The following is a 19,794-nucleotide window of genomic DNA, read 5'->3' as shown; positions in this document are numbered from 1 at the left end:
ATTCTGCCATGCAAGTGGTGAATACTTTCAGGACTCCATAGTTACCATTGCATGTGTTGTTACACCTTTCTGCCTACTGTTTGTACATTTCACATGGAGTCTGTGGGACATCCCTGTAAGTCATTCACTGTTGCTATGTCTAGGCTCTTAACTATTCAAATATGGTGGTGTCAGACCTGTCATGTGTACATATATTTGCAGGTTGTCCACATTTCTGCCTCATATTTTGGTCAATATCTCATGCACAGCTTTTTCTGGCAAATCACTCTGGGCTCAAGTCAGAATATAGTGACAAACATTCAAGTTTCAGACTTCATACCCTTCCAAACATCCCACAAAATGCAGACCCTGTTACTCTCTGAACTGTCTGCGTTTGTTGTAACATTATTTGTAATGTGTCCCTGGTTTTGGGCCTTTGCTCCACATATTTTATTACTTGGTCCGGATGTGTTCCTGTAAGAGGTTCTGGGGTATGGGCAGTGATTATCCTGCTGTGAGTATGTGTGTGGCTTGCAAGGTGCTACAGTGACATTATTACCTACTAGCTACCAACTAGCATGGCTGTTTCTGTTCACAATTATGGAAATCCACTAGTTTTGACAGTAATTCTAAATGACATGCTTTGTGTACTACACATCCTATATTCCCTTTACATTCATTCCTACTATTACATGATATATTTATTTTAGCACAATGTTCTTGTATAACAGTCATGGCTTAGTGGTAAGTCATGCAGACTACTGTTTCCAAGGTCCTGGGTTCGGGATTGACAGTGGGATTTTATTTTGCTTTTGAACTGACTACAGGACCTGTCAATCAGAATGATTAAGGCACTTTTAAGCAGTTGTAACCGAGTTAGCGCTGGTTTGCCCGGAGCTCACGCATGCGCACTGGCATTTAGCTCCACGCACACATGCGCACACCCGCTTACAACCGCTTAACAGTGCTTAGTCTTGCGCACACCCGCGCTATTTTCTTTGAAAGAAATGAAAATGGGGAGACAGGAAAGTGGTGAAAAAGGGGTCACAAAGAGGGTAAGACAGTAGGGAAACAAGCTTGGGTTTTGCAGGAGGGATGTAGGTAAGGCCCATAGCTGCCCATTTCTTCATCAGCAACAGCTGTGCATATGTTTGTAATTTGGTGTGACATTTGATACCTTCCACCCCTGAGAAAGGTGTAGGGACAACAATAATACTTGTTGTACAGCCAATTGTAATTGATAGTTTCCATGTCTGGTAGACATATGTGCGGAATGGGCAGCTATGTATGGGGCGTAATTTTTTTCTGGGTACAGAGTGCCCTTTTTTTTTTTTTTCAGGTGAGAGTGGTATGTCAGGTGAAGGAAGTCGGTATAGCTGGGGAGGTAGGTTGGGTAGGTCAACAGACAAGACAAACAAGACACATACAGGGGCGGTTAATGACACGTGTGGGGGGGTTACACAATTGACAGGGATGGATGTTTGGATATCCAGAGCCCATGAGCCCACAGATGGCAACAGTGGAACTGATATCCCCACCCATGGGCAGTTGCCACTGTTCCTTCACTGCCCAGGACGGGGCTGTGCTGGGGGCTGTGTAGGCCGGGCAACAGGCATGCCCATAAGTTGTGCCACCTGTGGCTCAAGCTGGCATAGGGGCCCAAGAACAGAGTCCCGGATCTCCCTACGCACCACAGTCCGGACACTACGGAGGGTGAGTGGTGGTTCTCCTCCGGCCACACTTGCAGAGGGGGGACGAGCCCCATCCCCTGCAGTGCTTCCACCCGCAGGTGGCACAGGGCCACCGGAGGAGGGTCCAGACTAGGCACTAGTGCCAGGTGCACTTGCCAGCTGAGGTGGGAGAGGTGGGTCCGCTGGAACCCGCCTTCCCTGTCGTCCTATGTTTTGCATTATGTCATGACAGTTTGGGTTAGTAACATACAATACCATTCGCAATTAGTTGTAACAGCATGCATTAGTATTCCCATTAACCAAACACCCAGATATTCACACCATTGAACAGCAAGCATAACACATGCATAATTTGAACAGCAATACACAGTCCAACAACATGCAGGGTTGATTGATGGCAACAGGCCATCAGGTTTGGATGTATGAACAGGGCAGATGCATCAACGGACATGCAAATATTTATGACCCATCAGGACAAATGTCCAGGGGTGTTAATTGTGATTGCACATACCATTTTCATGTGGAATGGATTATATGTGGTTATAGGGTGGGGAGAAGAAAATATTATTAACACCTTCGAATACCAATACATATGCTGTACATTTCTAATAGCTACAGATATATACACACTACTGTTCTAACTACAGTTTCCTATATGATAACTACTTCAATTTGGTGATAGGACTGTTACTGCTACATCAATATACATTTTATTGTTATTCATACACGTTCATATCTGGCTTTGTTCAGCTACATCATCCTGCTACATTTGCTTTATATAGCTATAGACAACTGTGGGTGTTTGATATTTCAGACACTCATACTATCTGCATATTGCAGACTGAGAGCAACATATCCAGATTTTGGGATACACATTCCAGCTGCAGCAACACTTTGGACACATTTCGCAATTTGGTTCTACTTGTCACATTCATTTCATTCTGTACTGACTGCAGTATACATTATTCAGGGGTTATTACTACTTTATTGGTGGATTCATAACTCTTTCTCACACTCTCTCACTTGTTTTCATTTTGCTATTCAGGATGGTACTTGCTTCTAGGCTTTATTGACATGTTCTACCTGTAGTTATTACAATCCTTTCCAGCAGTCTCACTTCTGTCATGTTTCAGTATTTCAACAGGGATATATTTCACACATGTGAGTTGCTCATCTTCTGCAGCTGTACTTTTCAGCCTGCTGCAGGTTGTGCACTATGATATTATAGGTGGGGCATCTTTATTTCAGACTTTATTTCAGACATTTTAATTTTTCTGTTTGGATTTCAGACTGCAACACACTTTTGTAATCAAGCAATACTTGCAAACACTTTTACACTGTTACTTGCACATTTTATTACTTAGTGAATACACTGCACTCTTTTGCTAACTGTCATACTTTTATATTTCTTTACAGTTACTGGGAGTGGATTACTGACTTGCCTGGTGGCGAAACCGCACCAGCCTATCGCCATAGGCTCTGCGGTTCGCAGAACGGACACCTGCAGCTGTAATATAAATGAAGTAATATTGGAATACACATCTCCATAATATCAGCTAATTTAATTTATTACATACATAATTAAATGTAACTTACTCAGTAGTGAGGCGTTGGGCATTTGCCGGGCATCCTGGATCCAAAGGTTCAATTGGTCCTGCTTGCGTCTCTTCAGGTCAGCATGGTGGTGACGGACCTGCTCACCAGTCCTTGGAATCCCTGTGGCACTGGTAAGATCATGAGCCAACCGGTCCCACGCCTCAGCCCTATATGCTCCCCACAGGACCTGGCCCTGCATGAGTTGGGCCTCATGATTGTGGACTAGGAGCCAGACCATGTATCTGGACTCCTCAACGCCCCACCTCTGTGCTTGAAAGCAACTACCCTCACCTACACCTGACATTCTGGCTGCAAGTCAGTTCTACAATTGTTTATGCTGTGTATTCCCACCTATGGGGCTTATATATGCCGTTTTTCCTGCACTTATCTGTGATTGGCCATTTTGGAATTGTATCCACTTCACAAAACCTGCTTTGTCATGCTCCACTTTCTATTCATTCCATATATTTGCTATTACTGCATTTCTGAGTACAGCTGTCGTAGCTTAGTGGTTCAGTATCTTGATGTTGGTGCATGGTATCCTGGGTTCAATCCTGGCCACTGCTTTTTATATTTTATGACTGTCTAGACAGGCTAGGGGGTGTGTCTGTGTAAAGGCAGTTTTGTTACAGCTTGCTCAACGCTGCCCGTCGGTTAGCTTGTTGGCGCGGTGCGTAGCTCCGCGCAAATGGGGTGCGCTGGTTTAAGCCTCATTTGGCTATCAGCATGCATATTACGCTCAGCTCAGCTAGGGGCACACAGTTTCAGCGTGTGAAACCACTGCTCACCTACGGGCACTCATTTTGCACCTGTCAAACCACTGCATACCTACGCGCACTCATTTTGCACCTGACAAACCACTGCTCACCTACGGGCAGATGCACTCACCTTGTTAAACTGTAGCTCAGCTATAGGCACATCTGGCATTTTTTTATTGTTTTGTTACTTCACATTTCTTCAAAATAAATGGACTAGTTCATTACATTTTACATAAAATGTGATTTTATATGTGTACATGTTTCTCAGGGACTTGTTTCGTGCTTATTTTGCTAAAAATAAAAGTTGGTGTTGTGGGGGCTCGAACCATGAATACCTACTATTCAGCTGATGTCTCTACCGCTACGCTATTGCTTCTTGGCTTACTTTGCATATTTAGTTCTTATATGCTTTCCCACTGACTGCTAACTGTAGCTGCGCTACGGGCACGCCCGCGCAAACGAGCGCACTCATGGTTAAACATGTTTACAATTTAAAAAAAATATATCACATGTTCATTTATATATTTTCTGTTCATAGTCTGTGGGGGCATGTGTTGTGTTGTGTTTATTCACATTTCCATGGACTCTGTCGTGGGTGTTTACTTTGGGCACTTTTACTCTTCTGGGGGCATGTCCGCTTGCAGGGCTCGGCCTACGGACACACCCCCTACTGTCTTACATGGACCATGTTAGACTTAGGTGTGATTCAGCATGCTCTCATGAATATGCAGAGCATGCTGACATCACTCCGTTTAACTGCAGCCTCCATGTAAGAGTTATAACTCTTACACGGAGGCTTCGTGAATCCTGCCCTGTGTGTGTGTATATATACATGCATACACATTATATATATATATATATATATATATATATATAAAATATATATATATAAAACACACACACACACACACACACACACACACACACACACACACACACACACACACACATATATATATATATTACATTCTAAAAAAATTTAAAGTACAAAAGTGTACTTTAAGAATAAAATAAAAGAGAGAGTTTTTTAATCTTAAGCAGGACATCATCTTTGTGTATCTTCTTCTCCCTGCTTCCAAATCTTCTGTTTTCTGCTTTTCCTCTGAATATTAGAGGGAGGAAAAGCAAGAACAACAAACAGCATCTTGGTTCTTTATAATAATACCTAAACAGCAGTAGCGTTGTTACCTCACAGCAAGAGGTTCTCCCGTTCGATTCTCGGCTTGGCTTGGGAGTGCCTTCTGTGTGGAGTCTGCATGTCCTCTCCGCGGTTGGGTAGCATTCAAAAGACATGAGTGCGTAAATGGGCATGCCTTCGTTGAAGGTTGGGCGTTGAGCTGGCACCTCGGCGTTTCGTAAAAATCTACTGCCAATCATTAGCGGACCGGAGTTCCGCTGTGGCGACCCCTTACCGGGAAAAAGCCGAAAGACAAACAACAACATACATATATATATATATATATATATATATATATAAAATATATATATATTATATATATATATATATTATATATATATATATATATATATATATATATATATATATAAACACACACACACACACACACACACACACACACACACACACACACACACACACACACACTTGTGCCTGTATGTGTAAGTACATATTTATCTATCTGCATGTCCTTCTTTCAAAAATGCAAAATATTGCATAGCAAGACATCAAACAGAACAGGTCAGGCACCAACCAATTAAAAAACAGAAAAAAGTAAAATATGCATTTTTGCAAGGGGGGCTTGCCCCCCCCCGTATCACTAAACTTCCTGCTAATTATATATACTAACTCCTAGATTGCACTACAGTGGGGAAAGGGCAAATGCCCCAATCTCCACTGTACCTCAATAAGCCAGTTTTTGATCAGATGTACTGTTTTTCTTTTCTAGTTGACAAAATGAACTTTCAACCACTTGTCAGCAAGCCCCCACATACATATATATGTATACACACCCACACACATGCGCAGAAATGCAGACACATGCATAATGTAGTGTTTCGTGTCGAATGATGTGTTAAAATGTGTTCTGTAAATATGGTGCAAATGTTGCATTTCCCACATTTCCCATTAAGACAGAAAGTTGCATTTTTGTATTCGTTAGAAAGAATCCCATAAGTACTGCTGTTAATAAGCAATTATTGTAGGAATATGGTGCATAAAATGAGGGTTATAGCCCTCTTGATCAAAGAAGTTGGCCTTTCAATGCAGGAGGAGTTTATGTCTGGAAAATTGATTCTGGAGAATGTTCTGTAGCAAGAGAGAAAAATTTTGGAACAACTTGAATAAGACTGCACACACCTTTATTTATTTATTTAACATTTGACGAAGGGAAGGTGGTCCACACAGCCTACCTGGACCTCGCAAAAGCCTTCGATACAATACCCCACTCGGGCATTATAGATAAGCTCACCAGCTTAAATATAAACCCCTATGTCACTAGATGGGTTGCAAACTGGCTCAAGGACAGAACCCACATGGTTAGAATTGCTGGAGCCATGTCAGACTCCAAACCAGTTACAAGTGGCATCCCACAAGGCTCAGTCCTGGGACCTCTCTTGTTCGGTATATATTTCTCGGAGGTACAGGCCAACACAGAAGGACTGTGGCTGACCAAGTTCTCAGATGACTGCAAACTGGGCTCCATAATCGACTCTCCAGCCAACACAAGCATCCTCCAAAGGGCCTCATAGAAACAGACAACTGGTGCCAGAGCCATGGCCTCAAGCTAAATGCCAAAAGTGTATAGTCATCCCTTTGGCAAAAACAAAGTGCCCACAAATTACCACATAGGTGGTAATCCATTAAGTACAGAAGAAGTAATTAGGGACCTGGGGACCCAAGTTGATAGCAATCTCTCATTTGACAACCACGTGGCCAAAGTGGTTAGAAAAACATTTTATATAGCCCACCTAATCATGAGGGGATTCACATCTAGATTAGGGGAGGTCATCGTGCCTCTTTACTCATCCCTCATCAGGCCCATAATCGAGTACAATGCCCCTTTTGGGATGTACCTTACCAAACACCTGCAGCAACTGGAAAGACCCCAAAAGTACCTCACCAAGAGGATCAAAGGGCTCAAACAGATGCCATATGCTGCCTGGTTAAAGAAACTCCAGCTCTACTCAGTGGCATACCGCCTACTCAGAGGCAACCTGTGCCTGACGTATAAAGCCATGTCCAACCCGGAATTAAGGGACATGCTGCACCTCAAAAAATCCAAATCCCATCGAGCTACATGCTTGAGAGACTTAAACCTCAGCACTGAAATAAATAGGACATGCTGGAGGGACAGATTCATAACCCAGAGGCTCCCTTCACTCTGGAATAAAATCCCAGTCCAGGTTAGGCAGAGTCCCTCATTGACTCTCTTCAAGAGGAATCTTGATGAGTGGATGGGAGATCATAGGTTTACCCCGGGTATCACTTCTGTGTCACTGTTAGACAGAGGCACAGTATACTAACCTCGAAAAAGGGCATAGCAAAATTAATTTAAAATGGGTGGCGAAAGCCAAACATACTCTGGCTAGGCTTATAAATGCCCTAGGGCAGATAGCCTAGTATGAACCTATGAACCTATTTGTTAACCAGGTAAGTGAACTCCTCAGAGGACCATTTTCAGCCACAACCTGGGCCTTAATGTCAAAAACAAGTTATAAAGAACACCAACATAATAATCAGGAATCAGATACATTAAAGATACAAATGTAATAAAAACAAATGCATTAGACCAGAAGAAAAGTCAGAGTTTAAGACCTAACATTCATAATAGAAAGACGTATGCTAATGAAAGTTCAAATAGAATACATGATAACCTGGTCATGAAAGTGTGGTTAAGCTCTGCATAGGTAAGGATAGACTATACAATGTATTGAATTAAAGGAAATGAAAGCTATGTACTTACCATAATGACAGATCTGTGTTGTCTGCTTCCGTCTTCCAATGGATGAGTTACCGGATCTGACTAGAATCTGATTCCGATAACTCTCAGATTTTGTATCAAAGGATCAGGCTCCTCTCCTTACCCATAATCTTCTGTAGCTAGCAAAATTACCTCAAATCAATAATAAAGAATGATAGAGTATCATAATAAGAAAACGCATTAGATAAAGCAATAATTCCTGATGCATGACTTGAACAGTAGTTATACAACCTATTAGAGCAGTCATTCAAGAAACCATTATGTATTGCCAAGAGTTCTGTTGTTCTCCCAAACACAATTAAATGTTTAAGTTTAGCTCCATGGCACAGGAAGATGGAGTCCTTACCACAACCCACGTGACCTGGGTTTGATTAGCAGCCCCAGCACTGGATGAGCAAGGTAGAGGTGGGAGAGAGAAGGAGCATAGCCCACTCACCTCTCCTTGGGGTGGGAGAGGTTTGCATGTACTTGGGAGAAGAATAGATGATGCAAACATCCCTTGAGGAGACTGGAGAGACAACCTTCCATGTTCCAAGGGGAACATCAGGGCCACTCCCTGTGCAGAAGTGAGAGGACATCCTCCACATATTGCCCACTGCATGCCTCTCCCAGCACCTAGCATAAGTTAGGGCCAAGAAGAACCTTTGATCCAGGATTGATCGGGGAGGGGGGGCACTTGATGGTTAACAGGCACTAGTGGTAAACATATGCAAATAAATAAATAAAAATATTCTGGAGTCAGGTTTAGTTTTCAGATTGTACTTTTTGGTTTGCTGACACAAAGCTATGTATTATTTAAGTTTGATTTCGTCATATTTTAGTCAATGCTGCAATTTGCATTCTTTGTTTGTACCCCTCCCCATAGTTTTGTTTGCACTTACTTTCTTTTAATTGCAGTGCATTTCTTTGACTCAGAGTAATTAAGTGTTTTTAACCTTTCAGTCTTCTCAAAATCAAGCCTCCCCTAATGATGGCAAAACTTTTAGAGAGCCATCACTCAGGCAATTGAAAAGCAGTTTGTGCCTCTGTTCTCACTTTCTCCCTCAACATGCTTGGGGAAGGAGAAGAGCTTCTCCCCTCAGGCAGGGGCCCAATGATATTGCTTTATGGTGTGCCTGAATGTCATACTGAGTGGCAGCTATGGAAGTATTTCATAATGGCTCTAACTCCACCCTTCTGGATATTGACATTAAAACCTGCATAGGTGCAGGGACCTCCTACACTGTCCATGGACACATGTAATCTCCTACACATACACAAAAGGGTTATCATCAGTGACTTGGGAGGATGAAGCCCACATTATTTTAACAGCCTTGTTGGCATGCAAGTAAGTGTTCACTACATGGGAGCAACTGGTTACCAGAAAGCCATCACTCCCTCAGGATGGGTGACACAAACTATTAATTTACCACCTTCCTTTCCTGGCTCTGCCACAGTGTTCTCCTAGCAGCCAAGCTGTTCTCTGAGATCAGGAAGTGTGGGTCACTGACAGGCTTAATCTCTCTGTACTGCAAAATCAGGCTTAGTTTCTTACTCATTTTAATGTTTAACTGATTTTACTGCTAAAGTGTACCACACATCATGCACCTTTTTCTATTGTCATATATTATCATTGTTTTTATGCTTGCATTTCCTGTGACATTAATTGTTTTAGCATAGCTTTTTAATTTCTGCAACCAGCGGTGTAATTTATGATCCACAACTTTTCATGTCAAATGCTGGCAAGTTCAGCTGCAGGAATTTGCATCATACAGCTGAACATTTTTCTTTAGATCTAGTGACTGCATTTTCTGTGTTTCTGAATCTCTGAAATTGAGTGCACTCTTTTAGTTCGAGTTACATGAAACTATGTTGCAAACTCCTTGTAACAATGTGCTGCTTGCTACAACTCACACTTTAATTCACTACACTGTCCCGTGGAAATGTAGACTGCCTCCAATTCTTTTCTGCATAAGATCTTTATAGAAACTAACTAAAATATACGTACAATTTTATGTATTGTTAATGCATTGCAAACCATAGATCCACAGCAAGTTGAAAATATATCAGCAAAACCTACCTCTACAAACCTTGAATACTGGCTTTAGCTTGGATCCAGAAAGGGTTGAGGCTGAGTCCATCTTAGTTATTGCAGTGGGTCGACATAAGCTCAACATGATGCTTGAGCTGACAACATACATTTTGACAAACACAGCATGATCACCCAAAAAGATATTACATATTATATTATACATATAATTATATAAAATATTACATATTATCATGTATCACATATTACATAATTAAATATTACACATTATATCATGTAGCACATTATACAATTATATAAAATATCACATATTAGATCATGTATTACATATATTATACAAAAAGGCCCCAAAAGTTCCTCACCAAAAGGATAAAGGGTCTCAAAAATATGTCTTATGCTGCCCGACTGAAAGAACTCCAGCTCTATTCAGTCTCATACCGCTTGCTCAGAGGTGACCTGTGCCTGACATATAAGGCCATGTCAAACCCAGATTTGATGAATATGCTTCACCTCAAAAAATCTAGATCCCTCAGAACCACAAGGACAGGAGACTTAAACCTTGACATGGTTATAAATAGAACGTGCTGGAGGGACAGATTCATCACCCAGAGACTCCCTATGCTGTGGAACAAAATCCCGGTACATGTGAGGCAGAGCACCTCGCTGACCTTGTTCAAAAGGAATCTTGACCAATGGATGGGAGATCGCAGATATACCCCAGGGATTACTTCAGTGTCACTGCTTGACAGAGGCACAGAAAAATGATAGGCATAGTTTTTATTCAAACTAAAGGGGTGGCGAAAGCCACATAACTATGGGCTAGGCTTATAAATGCCCTTGGGCAGATAGCCTAGTATGAACCTATGAACCTATGAACCTATATAACAAGAACTGAGCTTGAGCAGCCTTCCTACTGTAGCCCCTCTACAGCAGCTGCTGTGAATTCACTACCAAGAAAAAAAGGTGCAGTTGCATATGATCTTCCAGGAAGTATCAGCTCCTGTTAAGAGAACAGCAAAGACGGGTTTTATAGAAGTAGCACTGTAACAGGGATAAAACTGTAAAGTGAGGCACTTCACAGAAACTACACTGGTTTAAAATAACAGCATCTTCCAAAATATTTAAGAAACTGCTTATCATTTTAAGATTCATGCATTTTAGTCTGAATAGAAAACACCACTGTATCCAGTAAATCATCTGGCAATCCAATGGGTGACATAGGGGTTTATTCCCAGTTCATTTAGCTTTTCTACTATGCCTGAGTGGAGAACTGTGTCAAAAGCTTTGGCCAGGTTGAGGTACATTATGTGTACCATTTTCCCTTCATCCATTGCTTTGGTGATTTTTTTCAAAAATGTTCACCAGTTTGACCTGCCCTTGACGAATCCAAACTGTGACAGATTGATTAGTTCCATGATAAATTCACGTATCTGTTACTGTTTTCCCACTTTCAGCCATGTGAATCATTTTTCTATTCATATGTGTCTCCCACTACTCAGCATTAATACTCCATGTTTTGCTTCTTTGAAGTTATTTTGCTCCTACCTGTGACTGCATCAAGTTTTTCTCTGCAATACTGTTGAACTGGTAACATTCTGTCCCAAAGTTTTGGTGATCAGAAGCTACCTCACTTTCACAGTAAATCTTATTTCATTTTTTTTTTTACGATTACTACTGTCTTTTTCCATTCTGCCTAAGACAGACTATTCCACAGTAATTAATTATAACTGTATTCATTAGCAACCAGTAATAAACCCAATGCCAGCAACAGATGCAAAAAGAAATACAGTATCTCTCTATCAGTCTTCAGATTAAGCCTGGTCATGTCTTCCAAGACAGTAACAGGAGCAGCACAAACCACCAGATGGCTAATACAACCACTTTTAGGTTGGAAACCTTGTTGAGCACTCTGCAACAACTAACTACTCTGGGAGCATGAATAGCTGCAGTTACTTATTATATTGAGCTAATCACCAGTGTAGTGCATGATGGGAAATGTTATTCACTCCTAATATGCCTTGCAACTGCTATGGGAGCAAGACTACAGAAGAAAAATCCCTTACATGTTGCTGTACTACCTTTTATGCAAATCTTTGGGCAGCATGAGGAACAATAACCCTATCATAGCCTACTGTGGGGCCCTCTGAGGGAGCAGGGCCCCCATTGGGCCAAATAGGTCAAATTAACCAAAAGACAGCCCTTCTGGGCCATACTTGGAGAGGGTCTTCGGACCACTGTCCCAACCAAGTAGATAACTAGTAAATAACACCATAAGACAACAGTTATTCAGCAGCAAAAATGTCTTTTTAACTTTAAAATTGTTACAGGATTCTAAATTAGCATATTCTGTTCTAGCTCACAGAATAAGCATCAGCCACTGATGCCCAGAATGAGGCTATAGCACTCAGATTATAAGCTTGAAAAGCATGTTAGTACTACACTTGTACCTCACTGTTTTAACTGGGGCTGATGTGCCTCAGAAAATTCCAGACTTGGCAGCTATAGCCTGTCAAGGATAAGCTCCTGATACAGAAGTTATGCATTAGCAACTGGCCAGAAGTTCACTGAAACCTCCAGTAGGTATCTTGCAAATTTATGGAACTCTTGACAACCGACAGCACTTCTGTAGGTTCAGTGGGTAGTACAGGAGTCTGTGAGTATTAAAGTCTACATTGATCATTACACAGACTTTTGTTTCAGATGAAAGTTCTTACTTTGTCTACTACTCTTACTGAGGAGAAATACAAATGAAAAAAATTGATAATAATAACATCAAATATACTCCTTCTTAAAACACAACTGTAAAGAAAGGATCACCTAAGAAATTGTAAAATGAGAGCTCTTTCTACAACTGACCTCGTGGCGCAATGGTAGCGCGTCTGACTCCAGATCAGAAGGCTGCGTGTTCGAATCACGTCGGGGTCAATAAGTTTTTTTTATTCAAATAAATACTTTAATTTTAATTAGCATTTTTCGAAATCCCCTATAATCACTATATAATGTTTTTTTTTCCTCAAATACAAACACACATCTAGGAATGCTTATAAAATATTTTTTTCTGGAATGCAAAATACTATGTAAATAGGTACTGACTAGTTTGCATGAATCTGCATTATATGTAACATTTTGTCATAACGCAAGATGCAAGAAAAAATCAATTACATGTTATTATTTACTGGGTTCTTTTTTAATTGCGATTTTAATACATTGTAATAATTTTACTGATATTTTATGCGCTGTACTTTCTTTCAGTCAGCGATTGTTTCCGGGTACAATTCTGACCATGTCCCTTGCAGGATGACCCTGACAACGTTACGGAAACAAGTGCTAATATTATTACCTTGTCTGACTGACAAATGCATCCTTCTCAGGATGTATATAAAAATAAAACTGCATTTGCAGAACCACCTGCATCTGCCTAGTTAGTTACAAATGTTTGGTGGGTCAGACAAATCTGCCTGTTGTGCGCAGATTAGATTATGTTTGACACGTTCCTTTTATTTTCTTCTACAGTCTTGACGACACGGAAGAGCAACTCCAACTCAGGGGAATGTAACAAAAGCTACGTTTAGTTAGAGTAAAAGCAATGTAATGTAAATGTAGCTTAGTAAAGAAAACCTCTGTGTATAGCTTTGGAGTACGTTTTAAACTGCCGGTTTTAACAGATTAAAAAGCTATCAGAAATATTGTAATACGTGCTTGAAAACCATGTTATCCAGTGTATAAGAAGTGGGGGTGGGGAGCAGCAGTGTATCCTGATTTAGAATTAATTCTGTCTCCCCCTGCTGGTGATTACTGCGTCACTGTATTTCAGCAGCTCCTCTACCTGCCCCCTTTCTGCACAGCACAGTCCCTGTTTTGGCAGAAAAAATAACAATAAAATAAATAAATAAAATAAAAAATAGCTAATGTGCTGAGATTTTAGAACAAAAATATTTCCAACGTTTTCTTTAATAGTTGCATAAAACAATTATTTTGCATCAGAAATACCTAAAGGTTATATGAAACAACATAAACAACTGAAATACTGAAAGAGTAGCCTTTTATTTTGGCAAAAATGTGAAGTTTTTTCCTTTGCACTGGCCATGGGTATGGTTTGTCCTTGCAATCTCACCTTTCTACAAAAATGTCCCACATTGGGCATTTGAAAAGGTGGCAACCTGATTCATATATGAATCATACCTCTCAACCTCTTATTGCAAGAAATCTGGAGAAAGACCAATAAAATGGGGGACAAAGGCACAAATATTTTAATTTTTTTCTCTTATAAACTTAGAAAGTTGCTAGAGTAACAGGATTTATTTTAATGGACATTTTCTGAGGGATTTGAAGTCTGGAACTCAAATTTATTCTGTTATTTAGTGACTTCAATCTTCAGATCATCCCAGTGGTTTCCCAGAAAACCACAAATGTTATGAGGAACAGACCAAAAATAAGAGCCACAAATCTGGACTTTCTGCAAAAATCTGGACAGTTGAGAGGTATGATATGAATATTTATTTGCTATGGTGGTATTTATAAAACAACACTTGGTCTCTATAGGTATGTGTGGAAAAAGTCGCTGTTTCTATGATAAAAAAAAACAATATCTAGAAGAGGTGCAGCTTACAAAAGACTTTTGTCTCCCTAGGAACTCTGTGTGGATAAAAAAATGTCGAGTCAAAATCAGGGAGAACGGTAAGGTGTGAGATCAACTTTATTCAGGTTTCAGATGAGATCAAATTTTCTCTTCTAAGGAGCTTGTTATTCGAATTTGGTACATTCCTGGTTACTAGATTCATTGCAGCCATATATATCACTGACTACAAAACCTCTCCGAATTTATTAACGCTTTCATTATTGCTCTGAGTAAAAACAGAGAAAAGACCTAAGAAGAAATCTTTCACAGATCTTGAACCTATAGAGACAGAAGCAAACTTGTGTGCAGGAATGTTTTCCACTATAATGCAAGTGTGTCAAATAAAATTATATGGGAATCAAGAATGCACATTCAATAAAAATAAACATGGATTCAGTTCTGTAGCTCATGTAGAACTTATATGGTACTTATACATTAGAATTATATATATATATATATATATATATATATATATATATATATATATATATATATAAGCATTATTGTATGTGAGTGTGTGTGTGTGTGTATATATATATATATATATATATATATATATATATATATATATATATATATGTATAGTCATACTCTGGAATTACATTTAAAATTATAAAAAAGTATATATAAAGTCCAAAAGTAGTGTTAAAATGTAGGAAACGTCAATGCATGATGAAATACATGTTTTTTTTTTCAGTCTGTGGGTGCAGTTCTCCTTTAAGGATGGTTAGAACAGGCGGAATCTAAGTGCTGATACGCAGAAGTGGCTGAAATGTTAACCTAGATAGAGGAATAAGAAAGACCAGAGGGTAGTAACTCAAACAAATAACCAGAGGCGGCATGTCATGAATCAGTTCCAGGTTCTTGGACTGGCACCAACTAGAAAGTCTTTTACACTAGCACATGATTTTCTAGTACCAGGTGGTTTCACCTCCTTTTGTACCTGCTGAACATCTTAAGAAAAATAGTTGCTTAAAAGGTATCAATATTCTATTATCCAGGCAGTTAACTAAAGAGTTTTCAGGTTGGGATGTAGCAAACAACCCCCATGTGGGGAAGCCTGTGGTAATTGCCCTTGACCAGACTGAAAAGAAAAGAGAACCATTGTTGTTTGGGCCAAATGGGAGTCTCCACCACAATTTTTGGGGAGCCCTTCCAAATCTTCAGAAGAACTCTGGATATCAGCAGAAAGGGTGGGAAAACATAAGGAACATTCCCATTCATGGAATGAGAAGGCACCTGTCTTCCACACCTGTCATCAAGAAGCCCTGGAGCAGAAATATTTAGTTTCCTGCTCTGAGACAGGGCAGACATACCTGCTTGAGGTGTTCCCCATAGTTGGATCAATTCTTGGAAGTCCCCAGGGTGAAGTTTCTCTTCACAAGGGTCTGTCCTGCTTAGCTTGTCTGCAATCAAGTATTGCTCTGACAGAATGTATGACAACTGCAGAGTTAAACTGAGCTGAGTTGCTATGTCCAAGCTATTATAGCAAGTTTGCAAAGACTGTATGATCTGGTACCCCCCTTTGTTTATTTACCACATCACTGTGGTGTCATCTGTGTAAACTTGCAAAGGTGCAGGGGACCAGATAATTTAAAGCCTTCAAAGCTTTGATCACTGCCAGCATCTCTCTGACATTTGTCTGCTAATGTCTGTGATGAGACTTTCACAAAGTTTGCATTTTCACCTCTTTGGAAGCCCCCTGTTCATGCCAGGTCTAATGCAGGTGGGGGGCATTGGAAAAGAAGAATGGGAGACCTGGATTGTGACAAATTCTGTCTGCCCACAAAAAGAACCTTCTTACAAGTCCCAGAACAGGAATCTGAATAGATAAAGGGTGAAGATGCTGAGTCCAGACTGACCTGAGGTACCACTGGATTTTTCTCAGGTGAACTCTTGCCAGGGAAAGAATGAGAATCATCAGTGCCATGTGTCCCACAATCCGGAGAAATTCCCTTGCAGATACCTGGATTTGGTCAGGAAGAATTGCTGAAACATTCGACCTTGTCTGGAAAAACAAAGTCTCTTTCTACGGCAAAATCTAGCAGACATCCAAGAAATACACTCCTGTGACAGGCTACATAGAAGATTCTGAACAGTTGCTAAAGACACTGTGACATATGGAAAAAGAGTCTGCAAAGAGAAGACAATCATCCAAATTTGGAAATATGTGAATGTCTGAAATCAAAAATAAGTAATTAATGGAGCCAGGTGCTTTGTGAATACCCCTGATGCAGAGGAAAGTACAAAGAGTATGACCCAGAACGGATAATGTAAGCCAGATACATAATCTTATTAAAAAAAAGTCTGAACTGCTTACAAATAGGAATGTGATGATAACCATCCTTTAAATCTAGCCTTGCTATGAAAAATATAGAAGGGAGAAAAGGCAAAAGGGACTGAATAGAAAGCATACTGAACTTTGGAATCTTGACAAAAATATTTAGAAAGGAAAGATCCAGCAGAGGATTCCAGGACCTTTCCCTCTTTGGTACTAGAAAACCTTTCCCCATATGGCAGAGAGGCACTGTTCTATTTCTCCCTGTGTAAGCATTTACTGCAGATTGAGGAAAAAAAAAACAAAACAAAAAAAAAAACAAACAAGGATACTTTGTTCACTAGGCAAGGAAGAATGCTTTGGAAGGGAGGGTGTGTTCCTATTGCCAAATGTACCCCTGCTGAATTACATTTAAAATCCATTTGCCTGCCATAAGTGAAAATAAAGCATCAGAGAGATGGAGAGGTTGTTGTTAATGTAGGGAAAGCCTAAGCAGCATATAGTCATGCTGCCTGAGAGGACGCCCCTGGGTCTTTTGAGCCTTTTCCTTTCTTACGGGAACTTCCTTGCCCTTAATTTTTGAAATAATGTTTGTCAGCGGCCCACTGCTGTTTAAAGTACTTAATGAAAAGGATCGCCAAGGAGGAACAAAAATGTTGATTTGCCTTAAAAAAAGAGAGATGAAAAATTTAAGTCACTCCTTAAATCAACTTTCCCCTTTTATCACACTCCGTGAGTACCTTAGCTACAGAAGGGCCAAACCAAGCCTTCTTGTCTATGGGAGAATTTAAAAGGTCAGTTTTAACACGTTCAGGAAAGTTCTGAGTATGAAACTAGGCAAATCTCCTAATTACTGACCCAGAAGCAGCATTATCAAAAGCACACTATAAAACATGCTTAGTAACATGAGATGGAAATGTTAAAAAGGCATTCAAAAGATTTTTGATCTCAGAAGAAGGAAAGTAAACTGTTACATTTTGCATGGTCTAAAAAGATAAAAGTAAAAACGTTTAACATAAGAGCTTGACAGTTTAAAATTCTGAAAGTTAAAACAGTAGAAAAGCAGACTTCCTTCCCCAGCTTGTCAAAAGCTTTCCCATCCTTGTCAGAGGGAGTGAATGTTGGCTATTGTGTAGCAACTGCTAAAGCAAACTAAATGTGCTTGCTTTTGTGACAGGATGCAATTTGTTTTTTTTTTTTTTGGATCTGATTGCTTTTATTTATTTATTTTTGTTTACATACAGGCTGTACAACTGTTTTGCTGTCAATATATAGAAATACATTCATACATACATTTGTGTGTATGTGTAGATATAGGAGTGTGTGGGAATACATGTCTGTGTACATGTGGAATTTATACACGTGCAATTTGTGTGTGCATGTATAAATAAAAATGTGCATATCTATAAACAAAAATATGTATATGTAATATATATGTATGTATGTTACAGTTAAAAATATCTAAAGCGCATTTGAAAAGTGTTTTGGTGGTGAAGGACATTAAAAGCACAAAATGTCAAAATCTCATTTGACTGAATGTTCAAACTGAATGCTCATGTTTATTGTTTGTAAGTATGATTATGAAAATGAATGTTTGATTGAAAGGGTTATTGTGGTTCATGTGTGAGCAAGGTTTCATGGATTTTAGGGTTAGGTAATAGGACAGATTTACTGTTTTGCCTGTTTGTTGTTGAGTGTGTTCCTTGTCCTTTCATCTTGCGTAGTGGTACTACTAGGGGAAAGAGCTTTTAGAAAATGAATGTATAGTGTTAGCACACGAGTAAGGTGATGCTGCGGGGAAAAGTATGTACTCATAGCCTGGTTGTGCAGTGCCTGTACAACACACATTCTAGTCTGTGTTACTGTTTATAGAGATATGTGTTTGTGTGTGCATGTATAGCTAGACAGATAGATAGACAGACAGATAGATCATCTATCTATATATATCTTTTTTCAAAATGACATAGATTTGTTGCCAATCATTCTATTATTAAATACAGCTATGGAAAAAGTGACAGGCATTGCAATGCATTAGCAAAGATGGAGGCAATTCTGAACTGGGGGTTGCTGTGGTCTATTTGAAAAGGAGTCAGGAAACCCTAATTATAACTCCTAAAATAAACTTTAAATGCACACAGGTGCTTGAGAAGTAAATTATCTTCCAGCTTTACAAGAAAGGTTTCATACCAAATAATCACCACATCCCCAGAGTTCTGACATTGGCAAAAGAAAATTCCAAAGTTTTTGAAGTAACATGCAGCAAGGCAAGCAAAAATTATTGCAACTGAATATAAGGATCACATAAATTTAGAAATGAAAAGCTGTAAACAGGGCAATTCATTCATTCATTATGCCTTTAGGATATTATCCAAAATAATTAGATGGTGCTTTATCAAATGATAAAGTGGTAGATGTATAAACCTTCTAACCATAGTTATCATTAGGCATAGGACTGGAGGTATGAAAAGAGAGCTGGATCAGCCATGGGATTTTTATAAAGATATTTACAGGAATCGGAAACTCTATAAAATCTACCTGTTTTTTTGGGGGTCTGGAGGTCCAGCATCAGGGGATAAGGAAGCAGCCAGAAAAGCATCTTCTTATCCTCCCAAAACAGGAGGGACAGCTATGCGTTTGGGAGTATTCATTTTTGAGAATTTATATCTGCTCTTGGAGCAGCAGACCTCTCTGTCTTCCCCATTTAAAATAATCCACCTTTGCAATAGTACCCCAAAGAAAATCTCAAAATCAACGAACAGAGGAAATAGTGCTCAAAATAATACTAATAAAACAAAAGAAGCACTAGGATAGCCGTTTCCACTGGTATAAAATTTTTAATGTAACACAACTACATTGCCAGCACCAACACCACATCACAATGTGGTGTTGGTGCTGGCAGAGTAG

General features: G+C 39.7%; 1 protein-coding gene and 1 non-coding gene across 2 annotated transcripts in view; one reads left to right on the top strand and one right to left on the bottom strand.

Moving 5' to 3' along the window:
- Positions 1-19,794, bottom strand: part of STAG3 (stromal antigen 3) — a 4,836,058-nt gene that overhangs the window by 4,567,666 nt on the left and 248,598 nt on the right. The window lies entirely within an intron of this gene.
- On the top strand, positions 12,848-12,919 carry TRNAW-CCA. The gene has a single exon. It is a non-coding gene; the product is annotated as a tRNA-Trp (tRNA).

This window comes from Protopterus annectens, chromosome 7.part0, assembly GCF_019279795.1.
Source record: "Protopterus annectens isolate FY-2018-M chromosome 7.part0, PAN1.0, whole genome shotgun sequence".
Lineage (NCBI taxonomy): Eukaryota > Metazoa > Chordata > Ceratodontiformes > Protopteridae > Protopterus > Protopterus annectens.
Note: the sequence above shows the minus strand (reverse complement) of the source record. Positions and strands in the feature narration are given on the sequence as shown.